General features: G+C 42.5%; 1 protein-coding gene across 5 annotated transcripts in view; it reads left to right on the forward strand.

Annotated features, from left to right (window-relative positions):
* The window catches only part of BACH2 (BTB domain and CNC homolog 2), a 184,052-nt gene that overhangs the window by 73,300 nt on the left and 91,133 nt on the right, over positions 1-19,619 (forward strand). For 2 of the 5 annotated variants that reach the window (XM_069011142.1, XM_069011145.1), the window contains 2 exons: positions 1,429-1,548; positions 12,059-12,167. The gene's annotated coding sequence lies outside the window, so the exon portion shown is untranslated. Of the gene's footprint in view, positions 1-1,428; positions 1,549-5,352; positions 5,403-12,058; positions 12,168-19,619 lie in introns of those variants that run through there. The other 3 variants (XM_069011144.1, XM_069011146.1, XM_069011143.1) reach the window with 3 other exon arrangements.

Consider the following 19,619-nt stretch of genomic DNA (forward strand, 5'->3'; position numbering starts at 1 on the left):
CTGCACCCTGCCCTTGTTATAAAAATGCTATGTAGAGCTTCTTGCACAAGTACTGTCCCTGTTTGTCAAACTTCCCTGCTTTGGCTCTTTCTCGTTTTTTTGGATTTTTTTAATCAATCTCTTTGTGATCTCTTTTTGCTCCTGTTGGTGCAATTTTGTGGTTTTTTATTTGGTTCCTCCATTACCCTACCAACAGCAGGCTGGTGGCCAATCTCCATCACCCAAAGCTATGCTTCTTCTCCTAGGGCTTCATGCCTGGAATTTGCCCTGCCAATATTAACCCAATGCTTGCCCATGGCTGATTTATTTGCCTTAAAGGCAAGTTGAGCGCAAAGGAGGTGTGCCTCACATGCAAATCACAGTTTTCTTGTACAAGCACTGCTTGCAGGAATGGTCACTTCTGTATCATGCCCAAAGCACAAAGTTTGGGGTTTCTGCTTCGCCACAGGCTGAAGATTAAGAAAGATTTGGAGGTTATGAGATGAGCAGAGTCTTTTGTATTATTGGCTCGCTTGAGTCACTTTAGAGACCATGAAAGCATTGCTTGCTTTGGTTGTGGCGCCAAGGATTCCCTTACATCCAAGAGGGCAAAGGAGAAGGCATCTAGATGTGTTTTCTGGAACAAGCTGATAATTATGTTTTACTTCAAAAAATAATAGCTGCTCTATGGAAAAGAGCTTTGAGGCCATTTCTTGTATTTTTCAGTTCTTCACAAATAGAAATAATTCCAAGATATATGTATAGATAGACAGATAAATAAATTAAAAAGTTCAGTTATTGCTGTTTTCCTTGTGAGACAGAGTATTGCTCTCTGTCTTGATCAGTGATTAAAGCTGCAGTGAGACCCCTGAATTGCCAGCGATTCTGTATCATTTGTGTCACCATTGATAGGGAAGAAGAATAGCTGTTAGAAAAACTATTTTTATTACAGATGTGAATTTATAGCTTCAATTGTGCTTCCAGAGAGCAGCTGTGAAAGTGAGATAGATAGAAAGCTGGATGAAGGAGCTGGCAGGAGGAGTAAAACGTAGCGGGGGGACTGCAGGAGGGGATAACACCTGGAAACATCTGTCGGGAGAAGTAAAGCTGGAGAAGGCATGGAGCCACTATACCGCACCAATCCCTGACCAACTACTGGCTTCTTGCCTGGTTTTTGTTTGTATTTTGTTTCAGCATTGCCTGGTGTATTTATCCCCACCCTTATTTGCAACCGATGATTTTTATAAGGTTCGGAAGTGAGCAAATGCTTTTTCCAGCTCTCTGGTCTCCGTGCCTGCTGGAACATCTGTACACACACACACGCTTTTCCTGTCTAAAGATAGTTTGAGCTAGTGTGCCCAAAATACAGCTTCAGGCTTGGGTTTGTTGTTGTCCTAGTAAGCATAAAAATATGTTCTAATATTATGTCACTCCGCTTATGTGTTTCAGCAGCTGCAGTCTGTCTGTGTCCAGTTTGTTGGGAATGGCCTTGCTTCCTGGGATTTGTTTTTCCATAGCTGGAATCCTGGGTTACTTAGTTTGACCAAGACTGCGCGTTTCAGTCTTTCTGTGAGTATGATCATTCTTGCCCAGTAGGATAATTCCAGCAGGGTTTTCTGCTGAAGTGGCATGACCTCCTTTGACTGACCTCACGCTCTGCCAGCACTGCTGTTTGAACATCATCCCTTCCCACCCCCACTGCTTCCCCCTGTCCCTGCAAGCCTTGCTGCAGTTGTGCAAAAAAAATTCCTTCTTTCTTCAGTGCCATCGCTATGTTGAATATTTCTGCTTTTACTTCTCAGGTTTTCTGGCTTGACCTCTCCACCTCCCTCCATCCAACATGGACATAGTACCTAATCCCTTTTGTGGGACATGTATGTTCCTGTGGTGTGCATTGAAAAAGTGGGATTTACTTTTATTGTAGACTTTTCCTTATTTTTACTTATATTTTGTTATATTTACTTTAATGCACTGTGGCTTGTGCTGTGTAGTCACAAGGCATAATCTTACCCCCCATCATGAATTCTCAGATAGGAGTCTGGGATGGGAGCTTTATGCAACATGGAGATCCAGGGAAAGGAAACTCTGCTAAATGGCAAGTTGTGTACCAGCCGCACTTCTGGGTTGGCTGGTGCTTGGAAGGCTGGTGAATGCTGGGAGATTTCAGAGGAGGCTGTTGGGAAAGGTAAAGAGGAGCAGGGAAGTGACCAGGATCAGCAAGTGTTAGATGTTCAGGTATCTGTTAATGGTTATCACAGTCCATGCATTTATGTGGGGACGTTAATTTTTGCTGATAAAAGACAAACTACACTAGGCACTTTTATACATAAAGCAAAAAAAGGGACATGATTGTGCATGAGTGTAAAAGCTTTTATACTACTTATTGCTGTAACTTAGGAAATGTGAAGTGGCCAAGTGAATTATGTGGGTCATCTCAAGTGAGTGCCTGTGAAAAAATGTTTTGCAGCTCATTGTCTATTCTCTTTTTAAGGCTTGTTTTATGAAAAGGGAACTTTTGAAACTTGGAAAATCCTGATTTTTATTGGTGATATTCCTCTATCCTTGGAGCAGCAAAGGCAAGCTCTCCTTTCTGCAGGAACCCAGCACACTTGGGCTGAAAGGAAGGTGAAGGTGTCAGAGCTTCCTTAGCAGAGCAGGAGGGTGTCCCCTCACCTCACAGCTGGCTGGCTGGATCCGGGAGAAGGACGCAAGGAACCATACAACTGGCATCCTGCTTACAACTCTTGGTGTCTGCCAAAATTGGTTTAAAATAGCTGTTACTCAGAGAGCAGCATTACAGATTTGCATTTGATCTATTTGGACTTCTCACAAGGGTTGGAAAAACAAGATGTCAAGCAGTGCAGCTTGCTGGGTTTTTAATACAGACTTTCACGTCGTGCAGTTTTTTTCACAGAGATTTCTATTTCAAGCTCTGGGATATGAGGTGTTTGCTGTAAAGTGTGCTGCTGTGGCAGGGCCGAGTAGCTGCCCTTCTTTGGCATTTAGGTTATCCTCATTTATGCTTCTGTGATGCCCAGAGGCTGAGCAAGTCAGGGCCCCACTGCACTGTGTGCTGGGTGACAGTCCCTGCCCCAGGAGCCAGTAGCCTGGGTTACTGGCTTCAGATGGCCACTGCCACAAGCTGCTTGGGAGCATCAGCTGCCAGGCCAGAGCTTACTAGGGACAGAAAGCAGGGATAATTCAGGTGAGGCAGCCAAATGTGCGTTTTAAATGCAGTTTACAGTCAGGACATCACTAGTACTTTCTTTGCCCAAGTCAGCACCTAACAAACACACAGCTCGTTGTCAGTGACTATCCTCATAGATTTCAAAGCCTTATAAGCCCTGACCTACAATTTGATCTCTGCCAACACCAGTTCCCACAGGAATGCAGTACCATGCTGAAAACAAACTGTTAGAAACAGAGACGTGTATATTCTCCTTCACAAGGGGGAATCTCTCTGCCATATTCTTCTTCCCTGTGCTCTGTGTGCAGCATCACTGGCTGAAGTACAGGGGATGGTGTCCATGGTTCAAGTGAGAGACTGAGCTGTAATAGTGAAATGCTGGGAAATTTTTTCATGTTTATACAATGCCTCAGTCCAAGGCATGTGCAGGTTGGAGAAGAGTCATACAATTGTTTAGGTTGGAAAAGACCTTTAAGATCATCAAGTCCAATTTTTAGCTCAGCACTGCCAAGTCCACCTCTAAGTTGGACAAAAATGCACCACTGGATGCTATTTATGTGTTGCATAGGAGGGTGTGAGGTGGTTTCTGCAGCATATAATCTCAACCATTGGTGTGATTCCGTTGTGCCATTGCCACCTAGGACGGGTCTGCAGTTTTTGGGAACTAGCACAGATCAAGCTTTACCCCCACCTCCCCTCGCCAGGCAGCGTGTGTGCTGTACGCAGCACCAGTGTGGGAACAAGCTGAAGGGAAACTTCATTATGTTTGACAGCGCCTTTTTAGCTGAAGTACTGCCACGATTGGCATGACAGCAGTGAATCCTAAAATTGGTTGATTGCCGAGAGAGCCTGTGAAGACAGACATGAGGGATAAAAGGAATTAAATGCTTAATTAATAGGTTTATACTTCCTATTTCTTGGAACATGACTCTTTTCCCCTTCTCCTGTTTTGTTTACTTTAAGGTGCCATATGTTCCACTTGAAGCTGTATAGAAATTTGCTAAAGAAACCTGCACGCCAAGGTTAAGACAGTTCTTAACAAGGTGATCTGCTAGTTGAATACTGGACCTCTGAAATAAGAACATGTTTTGAGATACCAACATAAAGAGGCTATTTGGCCAATATTTTGTACACTAATGATAGCACCTATACAACTATGTAGTTACTCTTGATCCTAAGGGACTAAAGCTTCTGCTTCTCATGGCAGAAGTTCTCTCCTGTTTTCATGTATTCCTGATAACATTTTTCATTAGAATTCTAGTTGCGAATATCAACATTTCTTTGGTGTCTCCTTCTGTTAGTTCCTTGCTTCCCACATGCTGTTCTATGTGAAAGTCTTTGTGAATTGCTTAAAGGAGTAAAATCCTTCATGGTAATGGAGATGCTAACATGCATGACAGTTCTTATCCATCCAAAAATGGCAGCAGTTGACTTGTAGTTTTTCATATAAGCTGATATTTCACTCAGAAAAGTTTTCACTTAGAGAAGGTAGCTATTAATTACTTATCTATCCATGTTTCAATATGCCACCATCTCGTTAAATAGCTCCCTTTTCTATTTCTTTCTGAAACTATAAAGCACTCTTTTTTGCAGAACAAGCTCAATGACATCTTGACACTTCCCTAATGTGTTCAAATCCTGGTGGGTTTGAGTGAATTACTGGATTTATTTGAACATCAGATTCAGGGCTTGTAAATATGCACAGATGAAAGCTAAAAAGGTTGACAAGAATGCATTTGCAGTTGCAAGTGCTAGGTTTGGCATAGTTATCTTTGGCAACGTGAGCCTAATCAAGTCCAGGAACTCGAGTGATCATAAATCTGTTGTGATACCCATAGTCGTCTTGTATTACGGTAGTCAGTACTACCTCCTCTATTATTAGATTGGACCCTGGGGAAATGCAAAGGAAAGTGTGAGTCTCACCCACAGTGTTTTGGTACTAAGCAAGCCAAGCACTTGGAGAAGATCCTTATCTTTGCTTAGCAGATGGAGGGTGAGGTGAGTGTATGAGACCAAGTTGCTAAAGAGGTCTGGTCTTCCAAATGTTAGTCCAGAGCCTGAAAGCAGAATGGCCCTGCTTTCACGGATTGGTACATGGCTGTCCTGTTTCCAAACAGCAGTGCTGCTACCCACGAGAGACCTGGGAAGAGGAGCCCACCCAAGCAGTGAAGCTTTCAATGGATGGCATTGTTAAGGAGGATTTCAAGAGCTGACTTCTCATATTTCGGTAGTCCAGGTATTTGAAAGATCTGTGAAACCCTCCACCATGGATTTATCTAAATGGAAGGCTTTGTGTAGGGACATTAGTGCTATGTGCATGTAAGTAGCCATTAAGCAAAGAGGGGAAGTAGGTGGCACCTCTTTTGCTGCTACTTCTGCCTGATAAACCTTTCTGAGAAGAATACTTTTTAGTTTAGGGGCTCCTAGCATACCATCATCTCCTGGTGAACACTGCTTAGCTGGCTCTGTGCAGGGAATGATTGGATTGGTAGGTGTTTAGTTCATAAGTTTCACCTACTCGTCTTGTTTCTATTAATAACTTTATGTTTTAATCCTGTAAGTATATCGCGCCATGCATCTGTCTATTTGGGGAGCTAATCTTGTAGTGGTAGGCATCTATTTCAGGAGCAGCCTAGACAAAGCACAGCCTATTCGAGTGCTGGCCTCCCTTATTGTGTGTAGGGGGTTAAATCACCGGTATTAGTGTAGTGTAGGAGTTCAAAAAGGAAAGACGTTATTTGCAGCATCAACTCATTAAAAATACTCTGTACAGATTTTTCCAAAAGAATAAGCAGCCCAAGCACACTGGGCCCCATGCCAGGGTATGTAATAGCCTTGCACAGCACCAGTTGAAACTCCAAGTTGGATAAAAGGCAGCTTTTTCTGGGTTTGTTAAGTATTCCTTTAAAAAAAACAAAAAAGGTTTGTGTACAGAAGTAGCAAATTAATTCAGTCCTATCAGAAAGTAGGTCAGTGGCTGACCTCCTGATAGCATGAGGCAGCAGTTTCAAGCAGAAGTGACAGCTCAGCAGCGTGGACCCTCCATGTCTCCAGGAAACTTGTTTTGACAAATGTAAACACGTTATATCCTGAATTCCTCTTGCTTATTTATTTTTTTGCTGCTGCATTAGAAACCACAATCTGTCACTCTCCGTCCCCTTTCTTCACCCTTTCTGGTCCCCAAAGGGAAATGCCTTATATCGTAGCTAATAATTTTTGCAGGGCTGTGTAATGAGTAAGGCGTTCCAGCAGGGTCGGTGTTTTTTTATGACACACGAAGTTGGGCGCTGTAAACCAGACTTGACTAAAATCCAAACCAAAGTCTTTCCAATAGTGAGGGAAGTCAGTGGGAAGACAGAAACTGGATTAATTTCGGATCCTTCTGTCCTAGTGCTGCTTTTCTTTGTGCTGAATGAAATTTTTGCATGTACCCATGTGCCTCTTCAATGTTTATGTTGCCAGTGTTGGTGTCCATGTTGCTGAACAGACAGTACTTTGAACATGTCTTCACTGCAGCCCAGCAGCTCCTGAAACTGGGATGTTTTGCAATTTTGGGTGAAGTAGCAAAGTGTGTATAAATGGGGTGGTAGTTCCTCAAACACCCCATAAAGGATAATTGCCTCAGAAGACATGGGAATATGTTCATCTTTTCATTGAGTTGTCATTATCAGCAGGTATTAAAGGTGGAGTGAACACCACTAGTTAACTACTTTTGCTTGTACCTTTCCTGCAGTGATTTCTCCTGTGGAAATCACTGTGGATCAAAAGGTCATGCAAGGTTTTCACCTGTCTCCTCCTCCTGACTTGTAACCAGGTTGCACAGACAAGATACTGCCATGTGGAATATATAGAGGAGGATTTCAGGATGTATTAGCCAACATGGTTCAATTTAAACCATTTTGCTAAGGATCTCATAAAACTTGACATGATTTTCTTCATTACCTAGTTACCCTTCTGGCCTGAGGTGGCTCAAAAACATCCAGAGAATCCTATGGGTATTTATACAGATGCTGTACAAAGAATGATTTTTGTCATGTGATAGATAAACCTTCAGAGCCCTTTATCTGTACATTGCCATTTAACTGAATTTTTAAGTTCATTGGCTTAGAAGTAGTACACTACAGTAAAAGTTTGATGACATTGTCTCAGCTAGAAGTAGAGATTTGATTTGGAAGGATGGGAATATATTTGTTAAAAACAAAATGCTTCTGGGTTTAGTAAAGATTTTATCTGAATAGGTCCAAATCAAGCAAGAAGTCATATGGATTTATATAACAAAACCAGCTATGAGAAGCTGGGGAAGAAGAAAGTCCTGTTTCAATGAATTACACGTTTCTGTGCTAATGCTATAGACATAATGTTGGCATTGATTGTTACATACCATGCAATGGATGTCATGCTAAGAGAGTAGTGAAAAAGATACTAGTGTATACAGTTAAAAAAATAAAAGGCAAAGGAGAGGAGTGCCCATGTACGTGTGTGTGAGTATACTTTGTGTGGGGCAGGCAGTTCCCAAACTGCCTCCTGAGGGATCTTTGCACTTCCTTTCTGCTGGAGTAACAAAGTGGGACACAGATGCTGGCTTTCAAGTCATTGCACTCTCCATGGGGCCACCAGGTTTCCTCTGCTTAAAAGGGCTGGAAGTGCAAGGTGTGCTCCAGGTGAAGGCAAAGATCTAATGCTTTTTCCCAGTGTTTCATGCTTGCAGAGATACTGCTTCCCTTTGCTCCCTCCTGCACTGGGGGTAGAGAGTCAGGAAGGAAACAGCATCTTTAGACTTCTAAGATCATCGAGTCCAACCATTAACCCAAGACTGCCAAGTCCACCCCGAAACCATGTCCCTAAGCACCATATCTGCACATCTTTTAAAGACCTCCAGTATTCCAATACTGAAATCCTTTCAGTTCAAGGCAATTTGAGCATCTCTTAAGGTTTAAGAACTGGAACCACTTTTAAAGTGCCCACACACACAAAAGTGGAGAGCTGGTAGGTTTCCTCCCACCCCCAAATGCTCACAGGAGGCCCTGCCAGGTTGGGCAGTTAAGCTGCTTCCCCATTGCTCATGGGTGGCAGAGCTCTGTGTAACAGAGGTGACATGGCTTTTGCAGCAAAGTGAAGACAGGCGTAGAACTGGGACAGGAAGATTGCCCATGGTGTAGGCACTCACCTGTGTCACTTGCCTTTGGGCTAGTGTCCTGTCTCAGTGGTTGGAAAAGCAGTCCCTATGGAATGAGGAAGCTGCAATCCTCCTTTTCTTTTTAATTTCTAGCCGGGGGAATTTGTTTCACAGTCTGCATCCCATGCAAGCAGTGACTACCCAGTGCATACTTGGTATAACTATTCAATACATCAATTTACCCCTTCAGTTGTGTGCATGCATCATCAAGGATCAGGACACCTTCATATGTTCCCTTTTGCTTTTGAAATCCTGGTGATGGCTTGCCTGGGATGAATGTCATCTCTATGGCTTTGTTCTGATGCCCTGCAGATAGCAGTGTGAGGGAGTGTGGCTGTGGGATCAGCCAAGACTCTGCCTTCCTCCCCGTGAGGAAACTGAAGGGCAGAGCTGAGAGGTGTGACACAGAGAGGCCACAGGAGATCCTGGGTCTGCATTTCCCCAATGCTGAACCTTGCTGCACTGGCCCTGTGTTGGGCAGAGCAAGCTCAAACTCACACAAGGGACTTGGCAAGGATGGCACTTCTGCTTAGGGGTGGTTTCTTCACACTCACAAGTTGAATCCATCAGGATAAAACTTGCGAAAAGCGAACAGATACTTTGTCTCAAAAGAAAAAAAAATCCCCCAAGCAAACAAAACCAACGAAAAAACACTTCAGAAAACCCCAGGCCCCACTTTTTCCCTCATAGTATTCTTAACTAGATTACTGGCTTGGGTATCTTGGGCTTTTTCCATCCCAAACTAAGAACTTTGGGAATTTAAGTTGTTTGTTCCCTTCTATACAGCAAAGAAGTAAAAAGGTACAGGAGAAATCATATTTTGGCAGTTGAGATAACTTACAGTAAAACTTAAGATTTTATTAGTTTTCTTCCAAGGTGACGTAGAATTGTTTTTGCCTTCTAGCTAACTCGACAGCTGAAGTTTTTGAATTAATGGTTGAATCATCTTTATTTCAACCCTGCTGACTCTTAAACTGCATCTAGTGAAATAATGCATTTCATGTGATGCACTGAAAATATTTATAAGTTTTTGTTACTTGAGGGAGGAAGGTAGGAGTTGCCACTTTAGTGCTTTTCTGAATGTACAGTGATCTATGCTAATTAAGCATGGATGATATAATTTCAGTCAACAGCACAAGGCAATGTCCATCCTGGCTATAATGATATAAATGTCCTTTGCTTTCCTTAGATCTGTCTGAGAGTATATCAGAGTAACATCTCAGATGTTGAAATTCTATACAGGGTGTGTAAAGTGGGAGCAAGTGAAGCGTCTGTATGAAATTTCATCCCTCCCTAATGTTTTTCAGGAGCTCTTTTTGCTTGAAGTAACATGTTGTGACTTTCGTAGAGAAATTAGGTGGGTCATTCTTGCGCTGATGCAGACATAGGGTGGGTTCTACAAAGGTAAAACATTGCCTCTCCTCAGGACTTTGGAACCACTCAAAGCATCTCTACTTTGTACAGGTGTTAAGGGGTGGGGAAAAAAGAGAAAATTAATTCCTTGTATTGCCAAGCTAATTTTCAGAATGAATTTACTCTGCATTCTTGTGTGGTCTGTGCTCTGAGATTTGGTCATCCTAGGGAGAGCTACTGGAGCACCGGCTGTCCAGGTCACTGGTGCACAATGTAAAGCAGTGGCTTTTACATGCTCCTTGGGAAGCCCATTTGGCAGGTGCTGTGAGTGCTCATTTTGCTTGGCTTTGTTTCTTTCCCTGGATTTAGGCTAGTCTGGGGTTAATGTTTCAAGTTTGCATCACCACCAAAACACTGCTCATGTCAGCTGGCAGCACTGTTTTGTCCATTACTGATTCTAGAGTGTAAACTAGATAGTTTATTTGTCCTGCCCTGAGGAGAAGAGAAGGAGTTAAAATTTTAGAGCTGCCACTGGTGGGCATGAATGCTGACTAACACCTACTATCTTGAGTACACGGAAATCAATTTGAACCTTGTCTGATGAATGCCACAGCTGGAGTTCTTTCTTTTCCATATAGAGCTATATATGAGAATCGAGAAATAAATGCGTTCACTTAAGATAACATTGTGTGACAGCTGAGAACAATTAAAACTCTTACTCGTAGTTATATTTTTCTTCCTTCCTTTCTGCAACAGGAGGGTGGTGTTTGCAGCTCTGAGGAGTTGATCCAGGCTATTTGTCACTGCTGTGATCTTATCTAGAACAAGTATAGTGCAAGGTTATTTATTTTACAGCCTTTTATTCTAGTTTTGCACAACACACAGATCTTGGTAGATGGGAAAGGATTTTTTTTTTTCTTACTAGAGTCTTTTTGGCAATAAACACATGCCTAACTGTAAGAGAAAAAACTTTCACAACCAAGCTTGTTTTGTGAAGCCCAAACATTTGTGAAGCTTACAAACCCTCAAACTTTGCATAATGTGCCCATCCCTGGTCTCAAACATGAAGTGGCAGAAGAGGGAAGTGTTACTTTTTTTAACCAACAACTTATGACTGTGTCAACACATGACAATTTGTCAAAGCTTGCTGTAGCGGTACTGTAAATTAATTTTTAGCATCACTTGTGAGTGGTAAAGACTTTGTGCAGTGTGAACAGCTCCTAGTACAGTGTGAGTTGTCAGCAGCTTGTGAGCTACCCTAAAATAAAAAAAATAAAGGAAAAAAAAGCACGGAGGGAAGGATGCAAGCTCGTTTACTAGTACAAAATGGATCTGAGTCTGCAAAAATTAAACATGTGGTGGTATGTTGACTCAACCTTGAAAACTTATTTTTTCCATTAACAATAATCACCTGCAAGGCTGGGAAATCACAACTCTCAATTCTGTGCCCCAAAGAGTGCCTGATAACAACCAGCTTTCTCAGGCTCATGACTTGGTGAAGTAGAGCCCTCTCTTTGCTCTTGGGTTTTGCCTTTGCTTGCTTGCTTTAAAAGCAGAACATCCTACGAATGCAAGTATGCTCTTTTGCTGAGAAGTCTTGAATCAACCACAGAAAATGCCTGGAAAAAAATTAATATGGCAGCCCAAAGAGAAATGGTGGGGGCTGAGTGCTCTCTCCTCCTCACCTGTCCCCTTGCTGTTTCTCCTTGCCTATCCCATCTGCTGTGGTGGAGCTGGCAGTGATGGTTCATACAATAGGAGCTGACATGATGGAAGAAAATTATTTGGTACGAAAAGACAGGGAATATGTATTGTAGAAAACAACTTTTCAGATACAAACCTATTTTAGCTTGTCACTTTAGGAGAACAAGCAGTAATAACCTCCCAACCTAACAATGACTGTTAAGTTGAATGTTAATTCGCTCAGTCGTTGAATTGCTAACATGTCTACAATTTACAAGTGAACACCCACTCAAGAGAGAGAAAATAGAGGTTGGTGCCTGGAATTCCTGGCCTTACTGAAATCACCTACATTTTTTTGGCACTAATTCATCTTGCATTTCCTGCAAATGTTTTAAGTAGAACTAGATGAGAAAAACAGCTGGGAGCATTTGTTTGCTGCTTTGATGCACTCGGTGCAGGGTTTTTCCTCAGGCACAGTCACTCTTGGCTTACATACTGTAGGGTGGCTTTGGCTGCACCTTGGGGCTTGTTGCTGTGAGCAGGCAGCACATGTGAAGCTAGGCACAAGAACTATTGAGACCTGCTAAAGCTAGTTTTAACCTGGTCATAGTTTTAAAGAGAAAGATGACTTTATTTGTGTATTTGCCCATAAAGAATTTTGGTTATATTTCCTTTTCTAGATACAACTGTGAGTGCTGCCTGTATGAAAGAGCTGAGCCACACCATCCAGTAAACGGTCTAGAGCAGCAGTTGGCTTGCTTGGAAATCACTTCCAGGACTGCATTGTAAGTAAGTGTTTTTACAAAAGCATCATCAAGTGCTTTCTTCAGTTTTGGGGTGGTTTTGAGATGTTTTGGTTGTTTCTTTTAATTTCACATTTTTATTCTAACATCTAGTAAGACACTAGCAATGCATGTGGGAACTCAAGCACCCCGTATCTGTGCATAGCATAAAGCTAAGGTCCTTTCAAGGCTTTTTGCTGCATTGCTCTAGAACTCCCCAGCATACTACCTGAACACTTCTGAGAACAGGCAGCTACGTAGAAGCCTAGAAAGAAATTTGACCGAGTACATATGGGTCTATTTTGTCATTAGCTCTGTGGCGTACATGTTTTTCGAGTGTTCATCCCAGCCTGCACTTCAGCATTTTAGCTATGCTGGTGTAGCCTTGCTAGAGCAAATGCTGTGAGGAGATTTTCGTAACCTGTGGTCTGCCTAACTCAGTTTGAAATGGTCCATGAATAGTTGCCCTGTCTGATCCAAAAAGAGAATTGCTTTGTCCCTTTGGCCATGCAGGGGATATAGCTAGGAAACCTCAGCAGGCTATGAATGGAGGTGAATTTGGTCAGCTGCATCTGTTTCTATGATCATGGAATCACAGAATATCCTGAATTGAAGGGGACCCACAGTGATAATTGAGATCATCCTAGTGATGAGTGAGTCTCAATGAAAAGGGCCCTATTTCAGGCTGCAAGCCAATTGCGTTGCATATGGCATTGAGAATGTGTTTACATTTAGAACAAATAATATCATCCTAGAAAACTTTGAGATGTACACCAAAAAAACCTTATTATGCTATTTATACAGTTGATTTTGAAAGCATAATCCATTCAGGAATGTTTGTCTCCTGAAATTTTATAACTTTTTTTTTTTTTTATATTGCCTTCATTTTCCTGCTGCTGCTGGTTATGAGAAGTATGATATGAGAAGTATTCATGACATAAGTGCGTTTCCCTTGAAATGGCCTCTGATACCATGGTCACTTGAGAGAGCAGCGGTGGGAGAGTTGGTGACTTAGAGTCCAAATCACTTATTTAAGCACATTTATTTATACAGGCTGCTCACATTCCTCAGCACCTTACAGAATATTCCCTACAGGTGACATTTGCGTACATATACTATGTATAATATATATATATACTTATGCTTATACTTATACCTATATATATGTATATATATATATATATATACTTATGCTAATCCTGTCGCCAAGTCCTTCAAACACAGCGGTCGAGTCAGTTTTTTGCCATAGGTTTCTTTTTTGTGAATCTGTACTCTGTACAGTGAACTGACACACCTGGGTCACTCTCTAGGTGAGGTTGTGCTGGACAGGAATCTTTGGCTCGGCCCTGCCTGCAGTTATCTGCCAGATACAGTAACTGCTCTTTTGTCCTTGCTTCCTGCCTGCTGGACCCATGAGGGGCTCAGCCCAATTCTGCGTGGGTGAAGTTGAATAAGATGAAGAAAGGACTGGTTGCTGTCAGTGATGGGACATTTCAGCCATGTCAAATGTGCAGAGAACAAGTGAGGGAATTGTTCGGGGGAAATTAGGACTTCGAAAAGTCTGAATTCAAGCAGTTTTCCAATTAGAAGTTTAAAACAAGGCATAATGTTTGTTTTCAGCATAATGCCTGTAAATGCTTCATCTGCTTGTGTAACTTACATCCTGACCTAAGCCACTGTTGCTTTCATAGAACCACAAAATCACTAAGAATCATACAAGTACAGTTGTTTAGGTTGGAAAGTACCTTCAAGACCATCAAGTCCAACTGCTAGCCCAGCACTGGCAAGTCCACCACTAAGCCATGTCCCTAAGTGCCATATCTACGTGGCTTTTAAATACCTCTAGGGATGGGGACCCAACCACTTCCCTGGGCAGCCTGTTCAATGCTTGACAATCCTTTCTGTGAAGAAATTTTTCCTAATGTCCAATATAAAGCTCTCCTGGAGCAACTTGAGGCCGCTGCCTCTGATCTTGTCACTTGGGAGAGGAGACTGACACCCACCTGGCTACAGCCTCCTTTCAGGGAAGCAGTCGGTCCTCCCTGAACCTTCTTTTCCCCAGGCTAAACAAACCCAGCTCTATCAGCTGCTCCTCATCAGACTTGTGCTCCTGACCTCTCACCAGTGTGATTGCCCTTCTCTGGACATGTTCCAGCACCTCAGTGTCCTTCTCGTAGTGAGGGGCTCAAAACTGAACACAGTCTTTGAGGTGTGGCCTCACCAGTACAGAATACAGGTGGATGATCGCTGCCTTAGTCCTGCTGGCCATGCTTTCAGCATGGAAAGCAGGCCCCAGCTCCTCTGGGAGTGATGAGCACTTCTGGTCTTTTCTTGCAGGGTTTTGCAGCAGTTATTCACAGGAAGCCCCTCTGTCACTTGGCCCTGGGCTGATACCACCATAGAGTTGCCCATAAACCCCTGAGGCAGTTTGAAGGGGAATGTTTTCTCTATCACTGTTAGTGATGGATTTTCATCCAGTTTATGTCATGATGTTTGCATTGCTCTGGCACCAGGAACTAGAGTTGTGCATTCATTTAATTTACCCCAGGGTAGTTGCTACTGATTTGGTTCAAACCTGGTGTTGTAGTGTGCACACTACTGAGGCAATTGCAGTTACACCAGTTCCTTGAAGGATTCGCTATTCCAGCGTGGTTTTCTGCCTCATGTCCTTCCATTTCAACTGTATTAGTCTGTTTAATGGTACCAGAAGGCCACATATTTGCTCTCTGTGAAGTCTCAAACAGTAGATGCATGCTTTTAAATAGTTAAATAAACGTTAATTATGATTCACAAATAGTTTTTCCCCAACTATTAAGTAATATCAAACACTGAATTTTTCAGTCAGTAATTGTTTTTCCAGCTGCTGAGTGGGACCAACTATTCAATATTTTTACAGAGTTATTTTTGCAGCTGTTCGGCTGCTTTAAGCATAAAAGTCCTATGTTGTTTTGTAGGGCTTGACAGCCTTGGATGCACAGTGGGCACAAAAAGCCTGTGGTGGGAGTGGAATGATTACAATCTTCTGATGCACCTTGGTTAGCTGTGGATAGTTTGGGCTTCATCCAGATAAGCTGAAAATACCATATTGGGCACTTTCAGAAGTCTGTGGTTTTGCAACATTTTCTCACAAAAATGTGAAGTCTTTTTCTTTCCCACTGTGTTAGTTATTACACAGGTGGAAATTAGTTATTTTTTCCTTTTCAAGATCTTGAGACATTCTGTGAGGGATTCAGCCAGTGTGAATTATTTCATGAAATAGTGGTTTGACTCGTTGCACCTCCTTGCAAATAGTATAATACCAAAGAATTTTGTCTTAGAAGTGCATATTATGTGCCTTACACAGAAAGATCTTAAAACATTTTAAATTATCAATTAAACCACTGGTCATGATGATAGTGAAAGAGACATTGTTTTCACCCACTGTGGCAACTGCCCTGGCAGTGAGCACATGGCTCACATTTTCCCAGTGATTCATTAGCCAAGCCAGTAAAACATCCTATGCAGTCTGACACTGTGGCTTACTGGTAGCTGTTCTTCAGATGATTGCTCACATTGACATGATGCATAGCAGCGTCAGAACACTCACTTTGGAACTTACCTTTTTTGTGCATCTCTTTTCTCTGGTTTTCCCAGGTCAGCTCTGCTGCCTCACAGCGCTGCGGTTTGCATAAGCAGTTGCTGTAACTCTGTGGAGCTACGAGTAAGACATCTCCTTCTAAATATCACTGGTGTGTTTTGGTGAAGCCACAGGCAGCCACAGGGTGCACAAAGGACACAACACTGAGCACTAGGGAGAGGACGATGTCGGTAGGGCAGAAGACCAAACCGTCAAGGGTAAATTCTCTTTGATGTTCAGCTGTGTTGGTTTTTTAAGCCAAAACAGAAAAGAAGCAGGATAAAAAGCCTTCACAAAGCAGAAGTGTGAGTGTAATGAAACGTAGTGACTAGACAAATGAAAAAAAAAGAAAATGTTCATTATAAAACCCACCAAACTTCAATTTCAAAGCCCCATAAGAAGAGGTGGTCTGTCAGCCACCCAGCTTGGACTGGGCACCCAACTGGAACTCATGGTCTGGGTTCAGTTCCCTGCCTCAGTCACAGGTTTCCTGTGTGTTCTCAGGCAACCTCCTTCATCTGCCCCATGACTGACTTCCTCATTTGTGCAGTGGAGATTATCTTCCTCACATTCATTGTGAGCACAAAGACTACTGATGTTGCTGAAAGACATGGATGTTGCGATGGGAAGGGCCACCCTGGAGACCAGAGCGAGAGAGGTGTGCTTCCTCACAGGGGATAGTCACCCATGCTGCTTGTGTTATTGTGTTAAGGAGGAAAGGAAATTATTTCTAGATCTCAAAAGGGTTGATTTTTTTCTTTCCAAGTCTTTCAGGCCTATTTTTTTGTGGAGTTTGGCTGCCCCGGTGCAGCAGCAGGCATTTGGAATATTCCCTGTCTCTCACCTTTCTCTGCTCAGTCTGTCTGCTTATGGCTTTGAGTCACTCCTGTCTGCTCAATACGTGCACCTGGCACAACCCAATGGATCAGAAACACAGCTTCTGTCGTCTCCCAACTTACGTGGAGATCTCCTAACATGTAAACACGGTTGTGTGTAAGAAAGAAACCAAAGAGTGCTTGAGGCTGGTTGGAGGGGCACCAAAAGTGACCCTAGCAGCTGAGGAAGGTGGTTCGAGGCAGTGGAATGCCACACTCATGGACTCCTGCCAAGGTGTGGCTGCTAAGGATGTCCACATAGCCCATCACCACCACTGGCCTTCAGCCCCTCTGCTCCTCCACTCAATCCCTAATAAGCAGAAATACTCATTTAAGGGATTTTTATGTACTCTCACTTGGTGCTGATGCTAATTCTGAGTAAGGAATCAGAAATGACAAGTCACATGCCTTTTGATGTGCCCTTTTATTTCCTCTAGGTTGGTAGTTAAACCTCTAAGTGTGAGGACTTCTCAGTACAGGAAAAGCAATGTCTCGTTCCTTCCGAGGCTGGTCAGCTCAGAGTCCTTTGCCATGAGGAAACACGGATGGTTTGAGATGTCGTGCTGTTGACATTGGATGTCCCCTCTCTGCCTGCAGTGCTTGTCCCTTTCCCCAGCAAACTGGGAATTCAGTCTGCTTACAGCTCTAAAGGACTAGTGCCTGAAAATGCAGCAGCTGCTTAGTTGTCCAGTGCTGTTTCAACCCTTTGCCCAAGCTACAAATAATGAGTTATTGAGCTAATTTAGTTTTATACAGAAGTGTTCTTCGTCTTGCAAATCAGGAAGGCTATTTAGCACAGTGTAATTGGCTTCAGCTGTAAGATTCAATACACTTATCTAGGATTACAGTTCAATAAAATCTAATTGTGCTGAGAGCAACAGGAATTATAGAAACACCTGGGGATTGCTTTCTGCCTTTCCCATGAACAGGGTGAGCTGGATGTCTTCTGATCCTCATGGTTTGGGTTACACTGTTCCTTGACCTGCCCATTGGCAGGAGCAGCTTGAGGTGGCACTGTTTGGCGTGGGGAGGTGAAGCCAAGCAGGTGAAATGATGAGTGGCCTTCTTCAGTCAGCTCTGTGTTAGTGATGCTCTCATTTCTATGTGCCCAGCCAAAGGCAGGCTGGGGGAACGGGAAGTAAGTGATGTCTGGTTTCATTATGATGGTGATGATAATAGGATCCATGAGGTATGTGAGATTAAAAGCCCTATAACATTGCAGGCCAAGTCATTCACAGAGGACGAGGCCTGAAATCAGTTCAGTGCCTAAACATCCTTTTGTCTTGCCTCACCCAGTGTAGAAATAAATACAGGAAAACAAATATTTTTTCAGTATTTCCTGTCACTATTTACCAAGTAAGAAGCTGTGTAAAGCCAATTGCTACTTGGAGACATTTTCTGGCCATCGTGCCTTGGCTTTATGACAGTGTGCTGCAATTGTAGAGAGCCTTTTTGCCCAACTATTCATTAATGAGCTTTTCATCAACCACTGAACAAATGGGGAAGCATTAGATTTAATTTTTCACTTGCAGAGATTCAGGGAAAAGCACTTTTAAGTGGGATGAGGACACTGGCACAGGTAGTGAGTAATTTGGGATGATGGCTGAGCAGACGGTGTGGCAAGTGTCCTTGTGACAAACATGAGGTGCAAACTTTGTTGTTCTCTTATAGAGAGACATCCCAAACAACAATCCTTGATCCAAACATAAGCTTGTATCATTAGAAGTGCTTACTTAACACCATGCTTACTTTCACTATTATTTCTTCCAGTTATTAATTATCCTGCTGCAAGCAGAAAAGGAAAAGTGTACTTTCAGACCGAAGTAACACATTTGGCTGGTTCCAGTACACTGACTTCATGAGCAATAAAATATATAACATTGCTTGCTGCAGCACATGCTGTACTAATCATTCTCTGTGCAACTGCCTACTTTTTACATCATTTTAAACAGATGCCAGGACTACAGGGAGTAATAAAACAAGATAATAATGGCAGAACAGGTAGGTTTTGTCATACAAGTTAAAAACAAAACAAAAACCCCACCTCCAAAAGCCATGTGAACTGTAGAAAGCAGCTCTTTTCACCTGGCAATGTTAAGCTATAATTACTGAGTGCAGAGAACATCTTTTCTACAGGAACAAGCGGTGAGAATGGACCATGCAGGATGTCCCTGAAGCTGCTGCAGTCACATTTTGAGAGCAGAGAGATTGATAAGATTTTTTTTTTTTTCCTGGTTATGGAGTTGGCTTTGCTTGTGGCCTAATGATTGCTGGTTCTTACTACTTCTTTGGGTGATAGTTAACTGGGATGGTGATAATACTGATATTAAACTTCTGTTTTTAGGTGACAGGAAACTGAAGAAGAAATTCATGTCATGTCTAAGTTTTCAGTTGGAGTTGAGCTGTCAGGGAGAACTAGATAGACATTTGAAATACCGTCTTTGCTGTTTTGGTTACATTTATGAGGTGATAAACCCGGTTTCACTTTGTTTCCCACGCCTTTATTTTTTTCATTGGGACATTCAAGAGTTGGTGCAAAATTAACTAAAAAGCAAATGCAGGGGGCACTTCAAAATTTGTCCACTTTGCATGCATCAAAGTACTAATGTAAGCTTGTGCACATTACCTTCTGGTATGCAGCAGCAGACAGCAAATGGTTTGTTACTATTGGCAGTGCTCTCATGAAGCCAAATACAATTCTTACACTTGCTGGCTCGACAGTGAAAAGTGCTTTTAATTCCTGTCCAGTTTTTTTCTGCTTCCTCTGTCTTTATATACTGCCACCCTCGTACCTTGGAATAATAAAATGAAACTTGGAAGAGTTTATGAAAGTCACAGTCAAAAACATGCATTATCTTAGGTCAGGCAGATGAAACCAGTGCTAACTAGGTCCAGTCTCTTCTCAAATCTGGCCGAAATAGTGTTTCACCTCACATTTTGGGAGTGTGGCAGTCCATTTCTCTCTAAA

This window comes from Aphelocoma coerulescens, chromosome 3 (assembly GCF_041296385.1).
Source record: "Aphelocoma coerulescens isolate FSJ_1873_10779 chromosome 3, UR_Acoe_1.0, whole genome shotgun sequence".
In the NCBI taxonomy this organism is placed as follows: Eukaryota; Metazoa; Chordata; class Aves; order Passeriformes; family Corvidae; genus Aphelocoma; species Aphelocoma coerulescens.